The sequence below is a fragment of the Alligator sinensis genome, unplaced genomic scaffold (assembly GCF_000455745.1).
Source record: "Alligator sinensis unplaced genomic scaffold, ASM45574v1 scaffold696_3, whole genome shotgun sequence".
Lineage (NCBI taxonomy): Eukaryota > Metazoa > Chordata > Crocodylia > Alligatoridae > Alligator > Alligator sinensis.
In genome coordinates, this window is record NW_005842505.1 from 628555 (window position 1) to 638929 (window position 10375).

Genomic DNA, 10375 nt, shown 5'->3' on the forward strand with positions numbered 1-10375 from the left:
CTTGCATGTATCCCCACTGAAGTCATCTGCAGAGTTTGCAGTTTAAGGAGCCTTATGGGACTACTCATGTGTTTAAATTAAACACAGGCATATATGTTTGCAAGGTCAGAGTTTTCGGTTATAATCTCTTCCTCTTATGTCTCGTACAGCAATGAAGACCATTGTCGCAGGGCACTTAGGTGCCCTGCTCCTAAAGAGGGGAAACTGCTGGGGAAAGAGCCCTAGCAGGGAACAAGGAGCCCAGCTGTGGGTTGCCAGGGCAACCAGGGGAGGTCAGCTGACTGAAAGGGGCAGGGCCTGGCTCCCTTATAAACCCTAGGAGCTGAGGCCAGAGGCAGTCCCTGTCAGCAGCCCTGGAGGAAGGAGCTTTTTGCTGTGGAAGAGAGGAGCTGCCTGCTGAAGGAGCAGCACATGACATGGCTGTGGGATGAAGAACCCTGGTAGGCAAAGCATGATTATAGCTGGATGACTTCTGTTTAAGTTATAGCCGATGGGCTTGCATTTTGTGTTGCTGTTTATCACCGGTGGTTTGGGTGAGGCTATTAGGGTTTGGAGGAGGCCTCATAGGGGACCCACAGTAATGTGGGAACCCCAGTGCCAGCAAGGGTGTGGCATTAGGGGTGCACAAACCCCAGCCCCAGAGAGAGGTAGTTGAGAAGCCCCAGAGAGGGGGCATTGCTGAGAAGCCCCAGTGTGGGCGTGGTTAGCCCCGGAGAAGGGGGCGGCATTGCAGAGAAGAGCCCTGAGAGGAGGCACGGAAAGAGAGAGAGAGATGGGGCTGTCAAGAGCCCGAGTGCCAGAAAGGGAGTGGAGACGGAGGGAGACCGAACAATGTCTATTCCAGCTGTGAGGCTTGGGGCGTGGTGAAAGGGGTGGTTGGAGCCATGCATAGCCCATAAGGCTAGGGTGCCCTGGAAGCACCCATTGTAGAGCGGGACCCACAAGGGGTCCGGGAAACCACGGGGTCTGAGTCACCACTGAGAAGTGACCAAGAGGGCGTAAGGCAGCCTCCCATACATTTAATCTCCATCAAAGACGTGGCGGGTGAGAATCTGAGGGGGCCCTTGGGCCAACTTGGTACGGGAAGGGGGCCTTGAGGAGATCACGGCCCTCCTGCAGGACCCCACCGTGACAACCTTAAATAATAACAGAAATTCAGCAAGGATAAAAGTCCTAACAAACTATATATTTCTTGACAAAAAAGATCTTGCTTTTAGTCCCTTGTCTGACTTCCCTCCTTCCTCTGCCCATGAAAGGGAGAGATGCATTCACTTGACCAAGCAACCTGCATGTGTGGACTGGTAAAGTTGTGCATGACTGGATAGGGGAAACGAACAATTTCTTATGCACCTCTGGATTCAAGGACTAATTTGCAGAAGCACTGAGCAGATGCATCTCCCATGGACTCTCAGTGACAACTGGTTGATTGACATACTTAATTTTTTTTTCTTTTAGCTGGGAAATGTCACAAAAAACTGGCGTTATAAATTGTTGCTTTGGGAGGGAGGAGGCCTCTAAGAGTCCTTAGAATGAAAATGATCTTTGTGTTGACATCTCATCTATTCCTGTCCAGTTTTTCATCAACTGTTGTGTTGGTCAGTCATTTCTCCATATTAATATGATGACTTCTGTTCCCAACATGAATTTATTAATACAAACAGTATGAAATTGAAAGGTATACATATTATGAATAGGATTATATGAAGATTTATGGTTATGTCTTTATCTGGTGTATATTAGCATAGCTCCATTATAACGTTCCATTAAGTTTTACCTCTGAACCCTGTAACTAAATGCATTTATAACCCTTATGGTTGTATCCAAATGTGAACAGAATATAACTTGCCAAAGCATCACCAACTTGTAGGGTGACCAGCTTTACTATGCGTTGCACATGGCTTTGCCAAGCCACAACAGGGTGAAATTAGCAAATCTGGTTAGTTTCACACCAGGGCACAAGGCTAGTCCCAGAGCAGTGGACTTTAAAAAAAACAACAACAAAAAAAAATTTAATGTCAATTTCATCCAACTGCCATCAGTGATTGGGGGCGGGGGAAATAACCCAAAGACCAGCAAGTAGTCAATAGAGTTTTCACTGGAGGGAAAGGACTAGGATCCAGGCAACGGAGACTGATGGAAAGGTAAAGTGAAAATGCTTTGTTTTTCTAAGCAGCCAGAAGGCTCTGGACTTGGAGAAGAAACCAAATTCCAGAGGATTGGAGAGTATCTTATTAACAAAACATTTGCTAGTGTAGCAGGCTTGCCTTTCAGAGCTTGGGTTGAGTCCCAGGCTTGAAAACTTGCTGTTTTTAATTAGTGGAGCCCATCTACCAATCAGGAGGCAGCAAAAGGAGTTAAGTCATTCCTCTTTCCTGAGAGAAGTGGGAGAGGAGCTGCCTTCCCTCCCTCTTTTTCCCCCCCCGCCCCCCCAACCTGATTGAAGACTGCAACACTCAGGTCTGGAAGACTTCAGGGGCAGAGCCCTGGAGAGTATTAAAGGAGCTGCGTGCCCAGCATGAGGGGAAATGCATTTGGGACAGAGAAGATCAGGGCCTAGAAGAGCTGAGGAGAGCTGCTCAGCAGGGTGAAGCAGTAGCCCAGGAGCACCCCTGAAGACTTCCATCAGTGGGGAATGGCGGACGGCTCCAGCAGCTAGGCTTTCGGCATGCAGCACGGCATCCAGACCCTGGGAGCTGCGTGAAGCGGCTCGGGTCTGCAACTTCTGGTGTGTGGCCAGTGTCATGGTGCACAGGCTGGTGCATGGAGTAGGACCTTTGGAGTGCTTGGGTGGCTCAGGTCCTCAACCCCCAGAACGAGGCTAGGAGCTCGGTGCAGGAGGCGCTGAATGGAGGTAGCCCAGGCCTTCGACCCATAGCAAAAGGTCTAGTCCAAGGAGCCAGATGGTGTTTGGGCTACTGAGCCACCAGATGGCACCAAGCCAGAGGCCCCAGAAGCCTTGCATAGAGAAGTCCTGTTCTAGGGGACAGCACCGCCCACCCTTCCCCCCCCCCCGAAAGCCCACTACAGGCGAGAGAGCAGCTTGGCACAGAGGATGAGGGCCACCCTCCAGGCCTGGGAGCCATGAGTTGCAGGGAAAAGATGATCCCCCACAGGGGAGGAGGAGTCCCTGCTGGTTAGTTAAGGGCTCCTGAAAGTGGAAGTCCCACTGGGAGGGCCCCCCTAAAGTTACCAGCTTCCTTGTAGGGCTTGGAAAAGCCCAAGGGCATTGGGCTTTCCCTTTTGGGATTAAGTTTATCTTTGGGGTTCTTGTGCCATAGGTAGTATGATGTCATGCCTTATATTTTGTGAACTCTCATGTTTATAAATTAGTAGACGAGTAGAGTCTTAGGGCTCTGCTGGGACCCCTGTTGCTATTATTTCACCTATTGTTTATTTTTATTTATTTGGGGTAAGGTTTTATAGCATTGACCCAGAGGGTATTGTTTATGTTATTTGTTTATATACCCATGGTTCTTTTCCTTGTGATAAGTTAATGTAAATACATTTGTATATAATTAAGTCCCCTGACTGTCCTGGCCTGGTTCTATAGGGATGGCGGGAAACTGAGCCATCTACAGTTCCCCCACAGCACACCTGCCAGCTAACAATTCCTTTCAATTGGAGAAGGGGTGTATATACCCAAGTTACCTGGGCTATACTAGCCAGAGGCTAAATGAGAACAGTTTACAAAGATGTCCAGGGACATAATTCTAATAGAAACCCAGGCACTCTGTTCCAGGCACTTGGTTCCTAACAGGAAAGTAGGCTCTCTGCCAATGGTACCTAGACCAGTGTTGTTGATTGGGGGAAAAAACAAAACACACATTTCAGACTGAAGGCCCTGCTGAATAGACTCAAGGCACCCCTTGGAAAGTGCCAGAACATAGATTTCCCTTGGTTTTTTTTGATGACAGAAAAATAATAGGGCAATTCTTCTGTTGCAAAGACCACAACAGGTCAGAATGTTTTTAACACTGTAGATTCCTATTTGAAATCTTTGGCCACATCCAGCAAGTGCAGATGTGTGGTATGCTACACACACTGCGCATGCAAGTGTTCCCCGTGCTGCTACCTGGTAACATGAGGGTTTTTTTGACCTTGGAAGATCCCAGGATAAAAAAAAAAAAAAAACCAAAACAAACAAAACTATGCTGAAGAAAAGTGGGGCAGTGCACATGGCAGCAGTGCGCACCAGCTGAAAAGAGCCTGACCGGTTGGAGCCATGCAAGGCTTCCTACCACAGCTGCAGCCCTAAGACCCCAAGTAAGGCTAGCATAGTTGCTGGTCCCAGCCTCCCCTACCCCACCTGGGGTAACCTGCTGAGCACTACAGCACCTGTGGAACGAACATTGCCTGGGGACAAGTAGCAGTGGCACAAGATATGCTGCTGCTACTTTCCCCAGGGAAACAAACATTAGTGCTGGACACAGCCCCAGGTTTATCTTGTGAATCATGTTGCTAACAGTACTAACATTATGTGGTACCCCGCAGCACCCTAAAAGGTTCTCAAGGCACCCCAGGGTGCTGTGACACTCTGGTTGGGATTCCCTGTCCTAGACCTTACAATAAGAGGGCTTCATGGTATTTAAACTACCAAAAAGCTAATTGCAAAAGAAAGATCACTGGTATCGAGCCGGTCACAAGCAGGCTTGTTGACTAAGGCTTTTTTGCAACAACTTTGAAGAGTTAATAATTTAATAAAAATCACAGTCTAATGGTGGAGAATTCACAAAGAAGAAAAAGTAGCATTCTGCTAAATGAATGGGTTTTTTTACAAATTATTTAACTAGCTATTTTAAATAAATTGCAAAAGCTACCCCATCTAGAATAATGCTGCTGCTTTGTTTTTTCCTAAAACAGACACGCAGAACAAGTGTTGGAACACTGGCTGGCTTAAGATACTTACTTTAAAATCCAGGGTCCACAAGAATTTACACATGGAAAGGAAAGCAGGTCTGGAAAGCCTTTTTTTATTATAGAATTTGAAAAATCATAGGAAACTAGGGCTGGGTGGGAACTCAAAGTAATCTATTGTAGTCCAATCTCTGCTCAAGACAGGATCATCCCTGTCCAGGGACAGATCCAGAGGGGGTGCAGTGGTGTAGTCACACCCCCTTTCCGACCATCCTGCTACCTATCCTACTTTGTAGTGTGGAAGAAATATGTTTTCCTTCTTGTGGCAAACTTTCTTATTAGAAGAAGAAAACAATTATTAAAAAATAATGATTTACTAAAAACATTAATATGACAATTCATAACATTATAATTGTTTGTCACCTCACAAAGTCAATGCAAATAGAAACTTTAAAAGTTATATTTCATATTCAAGGCTAATTATCTAGTAAATATCTTGGAGTTAAATAATATGTGGTTTGTTTGGGGGTTGTTTTTTTTTTTTTTTGTTTGGTTTTTTTTTTGGTTTTTATTTATTTATTTATTTATTTTACTGTTAATCTTATCCCTTATTTGAAAATTTACTTTAAAATAAAACTTGTTGCACTTGGGAAATCAGTGGCCATAACAGAGATTTCACAGTTTTTTCTGATGAAGATGTTCAATGTATGTAATGCTTAATATCAGTATTGATCTTGTTTCATGTGCTTATTGTAATAGATTTGTTTGTATGTAGAGAGAAAATATAAATGTTCTGACTGTATTCCCATACTTCTCTCTCCTGGCTTAATTGCAAAGGGGAAGAAAAGAGCATAAAATTCTGCTCAGTCAGAACAGCATTCTTTAAATATTCAGAATAGCATGTGTATAGTCTGATAAACCAGTATGTGTTATAGGGGCATCAGACCTGTTTTTGAACAGTGAAAACAGAACACTGTGGGTGATGGAAAGAAGAAATCTTTACTGTTGGGATGGTGTAAAACTCAGGGATTTGATAGTTTGGTTCCTGCAGGTTAGTTAGTGATGTTTACTGTGCATTAGCCTAATAACACTGTGCAGTAAGCTATTGTCACAGTTTTTGCAGTGACATACATGAGATGCTTACTGCTCATTAGTGTAGGTGCCCAATGAGTAGAAATGATGTCTAAAATTTGCTTTGTCCAAAAACTATCAGACAAAGTATCATAATAATACATGAGCTAACAAGAGTGTATTTTAACACTTGATAAGAAGAAAATACTTATTCAGCTAAAATATATATATAATTTTTTTTCAGCTCACTCATCCTCCATATAATTCAACTCGCAGATACTGCTTCTTGAGTAAAATCAGAATGACGGGAAAATGTTAAGGCTTTTCATTAATCAGCTCACAAAACGAACCCCCTTCACCTTTCATAGACAAATGCTTGAATCAGTATTCTTGCATATAATTATAATTTCTCTGCATTTATATAATTCACTCCAGACCCTTCCAGTCCTTTTGGGCCACATCTGATGAAGGAAAACATTAAAGTGATTTATACTGAAGAGCGCTCCTGGAACTTCATATCTGTGGGTGCAGAGCATAGAAGAAAGAGCACTTGATTCAGATGGGGGGCAGGGTGAGACCAGTTCAGGCATCTTGTTAGGTCTCGAGAGGCATGAGGTGGAGGCTTATTTTTTGTCTCATGTTGAAGACAACCCCAACTGAGTAAGCAGCATGAAAAATGGTAACTTGGTCATCTGTGCTGGAGAGTCAAAGGAAGCTGGACATAGTGGTAACCACAACACTCCTTTGTGGAGTTATTGGCATGCTTTTAACCAAGCTATCCTGAAGACTTCTACCTTCTTTCAAACATTTGAATTAGAGGTTGGTAAATACCACAAAAACCCATCCAGACAATGCATGCAGATTTTTACTTTAATGTAAATAATATTTAATTACACTTCAATGCTCTTGTGTGAATTTGCTTCACTCATTTATGTCCCACTTGGCTTACTATCCATAAAGGCTTCAGAGGGTTTATTTCAACATAGTGAATGCTCACAGAAAACAAACTGAAATGTGCATGCTTGTGTATTCATGGTGGAATAGGTGGTATGGACCGTTGGCACTAGCTCCCTGTTCCTTTTGGCCATCCTGGCAACATAAAGAGGATATAGAGAATTCCCCTCACATGGCCTCTGGGGATAATAGATGACATAGCATTGGCAAGTTCTGGCTACACTTGTGTAATAGGCATGACAAAGCCCCAACAGATAGGATTGTCTGCAATCCTGCAACCCTGAAATTTTTAACTTGTGCCAAGAGCCAAAAATGTTTCACAACTGCCCTCAATCTGCTATGATCACTCTTCCAAAGGAGTTCTAGCATACCAGAGGGTTTAGTATGGTATATTTTATATGGCATGGGTCAGTGCTTGATGCAGCAGGAAGAGAGGGTTCTTATAACCTCCCATCAGAGTTTTGTCAGAAAGACAACGAAGTATACTGATAAGAACTGGTATGCAACTCTGGAAATCAAATTACACACGGACATCCTCACTCATACATACATACTTAGTGATAATGGGAGAAGGATTAAAAGTAACAAACATTCTTCATCCTGCTAAAATATTTCACCGTGGGCCCATCTATACATGTAATTAATGTGACTGAATATACTCTGGCTCAATTTGGATCGAAGTAAACTAATCCCAGTGTCACTATTCAGATGTGTGTTTAAGTGTAGTAATTTACTGTGGCATAGGATGGTACCTGTGTCTTGACAGAACTATCCTATGCTGCAGTAAATTACTCTACTACACACTAATTGCAGTACACATGTAGATGGTGATGCTTTATTACACATTAAATTAGTTGAATGCGTAGTAAGGCGTGTGCTTCTTCTAAGAAAGATGCCTTTGTATCTCAGAAATGGAATAGAATACAATTTTTTTTTTTTTCTAAAATTCTCTAGTCTCCTGTTCTCTGTGAGCTAATCTTTGACTCTCCTGCTATGTCTCTTATCTCACCCTGAGAAATTCGAAGTGCAAAGTGCCAGTAGCCTTTTCAAACCCTTCTCCTGATTATCAAAGTTTAATTGATCAAATCAGAAAACAAAAATTACACTATGTAACAGGTATGAGCAATTACAAGTAACCAATACAACACTTAGGCCATGCACAGACATTCAAGGAGCCTGAGGAGGAAATGATCTAAGTTATGCAGTTTTCTCTAAACAGTTTAGTTTAAACAGGGGGTGAACAATCTACACATTTACCCTTTGGTGGGTCTGCACTGGTTGAGGCCTGCAGGTGAGGGGCACTCCTGCATGCCTCCCAGCATGCCCGGTGGACTCCCCTAGTTGCTGAGAACTGCCAAGCACAGCCAAATACCCAAGGAACACCCGATTGGCTGTTGGGCCTGGGCAAGCATGTCCCAAAACCTATCACATCATGGATTCTCCCCTACCCTGCTCTGAGGCTTCCAGAAGAGCCCAAGAGTAAGTGCCCTCCATTGTGAATTGCATGTGCCTCCGTGTCCTGGCCTTCCCACATCCTGCCATGGGACCCCACTGCCTGTGCCCAGGCATGAAGACCTGTGGCCTGGCCTGGGTTACCCTGGGTGACTCTCTCCAGAACCTGCAGGACTTCATGCATACCCATCTGGCATGAAGTGGCAGCTGGTCACCATAGGATGCAGCTTTATGCCCCTGAATCAGCAACCAGATGTCCTACACTGCACCACCAACTTCCATGGGACCAATGAAAATGAGGCCACCCAGGACACTATGGATGATGGGATGCTTTGGCACCACCTCCAGACCATTGAATGCCAGTTCTGGGCCCATGCCACCAGCTGCACCTGGTGGGGGTGGATTGTCCTGGACACCTGGGACAACGAACAGTATGTCTAGACCTTCCACAGATGCTGGGCCACCTTTTATGGACATCATCACCCAGTTGGCCCCCCACATCATGTGCCTGGATGCCATCATATGGCCACCTTTCACTCCAGAGAAGTGGGTTGCCACTGCCATCATGAAGCTGTCTACCCTTAGCATTCTCCACTACATTGCCAATCAGTTCAGCATGGGCAAGTCCACAGTCAGAGAAGTTATCCAGCAAGTGTGCCTGGTCAACCAGAATGTCTTGGCCAACCATTTTATCTGCCTCATCAACCTGCAGAAGGTAGTCATTGGCTTCTGCTGCATGGGGTTCTCCAGCTGAATGGGAACCATAGATGGCACCCACATCCCTATCCTCTGCCCACCCCAGGGCACCTGGGCATTCATCAACCCCATGGACTACTTCTCCATTGTCTTCCAGGGTGTTGTTGACCACCAGGGCCACTTCACTCACATTTCTGCCGGCTGGATGGGCAGTGCCCATAATGCTTGCATCTTCTCCAACTCCCCATTCCCCAAGATGATGGGGAGTGGCGCTGTGCTCCAGGGGTCCCCAACTTCATCATCAGCACTGTTGTCATCCCTCACCTCAATGTCAGGGACCTGGATTACCCTCTCTTGCACTTGCTTGTGAAGCCCTACATGGGGCAGCTGGACCACCAAAAAGAACACTTCAATTACTGCCTGAGCAGGTGCTGCATGATGGTGGAGTGCACCTTCAGCTGCCTCAAAGCACACGGGCAGGCTCTCAGCACATGCCTTGAGGTTGAGGAGAACCTACCATGCATTGTCATTGCCACATGTGTCCCCCACAACATCTATGAGAGCAGGGGGGAGGTCTTTCATGAAGCCTGGACAGAGGAGGCATGGCACATAGGTGAGGCATGGCAATTCATGCATGCATGGCACAGGAATGCTGGACAGTGAGCCCCCCAATGATCTTGGAGGCACAGCAGCAGGGAGTCTGTAACAGGGTAAGGGAGAAAGGGAAGGGTACAGGTTGTTCCCTTCTAGGGCAAAGGGTGGACTGGTCCATCCTCTATCTGGCCCCAGTGGACAGTGGGGGATTGGCCCCAATGACAGTACAGGGAAAAGCCCTATGTGGGACACTGGGGAAGCCCAGGAGTTCCAGATCCACTAAGGGCTCTCCCCAGCTAGCAGGCTCCCCTTCACTTGCAGGAGCTAGAAATACAGCCTCTCTGGAAGTACCCAGCCCTGGCCAGCTGGAGCACCATGGAGGCAGCTACAGGAGTGGGACAAGAGGAAGAATGAGGAACAAGAAACTGAGGACCGAGCACCAAGGATTGGTGAGGGGCAGTGATTCTGCCTGCATTTTTGTTTATTTTTTTTTTCAATGGACTCTTAGAGGTACTGAGTGGGAAGACCAGGATTTATTATGTAAGAAAGCAGTCTGACTCCAGCCCAGAGTTCGAGTGCAGTTTGAAGTTCTTCCAGTGTGACTTGGTGCCCAAGGACTGACTGGCGGGCTTTAAACTAGGCTTGCCGGGGGGAGGGGAAGATGAGGGCGGGGGAAGCTGTGGACCACCAAACCATGTGGCACCCACAAGGACAGCCAAGCCTGAAGAAAGAGAACATTGGGAACCTGCAAGAT

General features: G+C 45.8%; 1 long non-coding RNA gene across 1 annotated transcript; it reads left to right on the top strand.

Moving 5' to 3' along the window:
- Positions 1 to 351: 351 nt before the first annotated feature.
- On the top strand, positions 352 to 6776 carry LOC102383138. The gene is made up of 3 exons (XR_001358642.1): positions 352 to 440; positions 4861 to 4953; positions 6170 to 6776. It is a non-coding gene; the product is annotated as an uncharacterized LOC102383138 (long non-coding RNA).
- The last annotated feature ends 3599 nt before the right edge of the window (positions 6777 to 10375 follow it).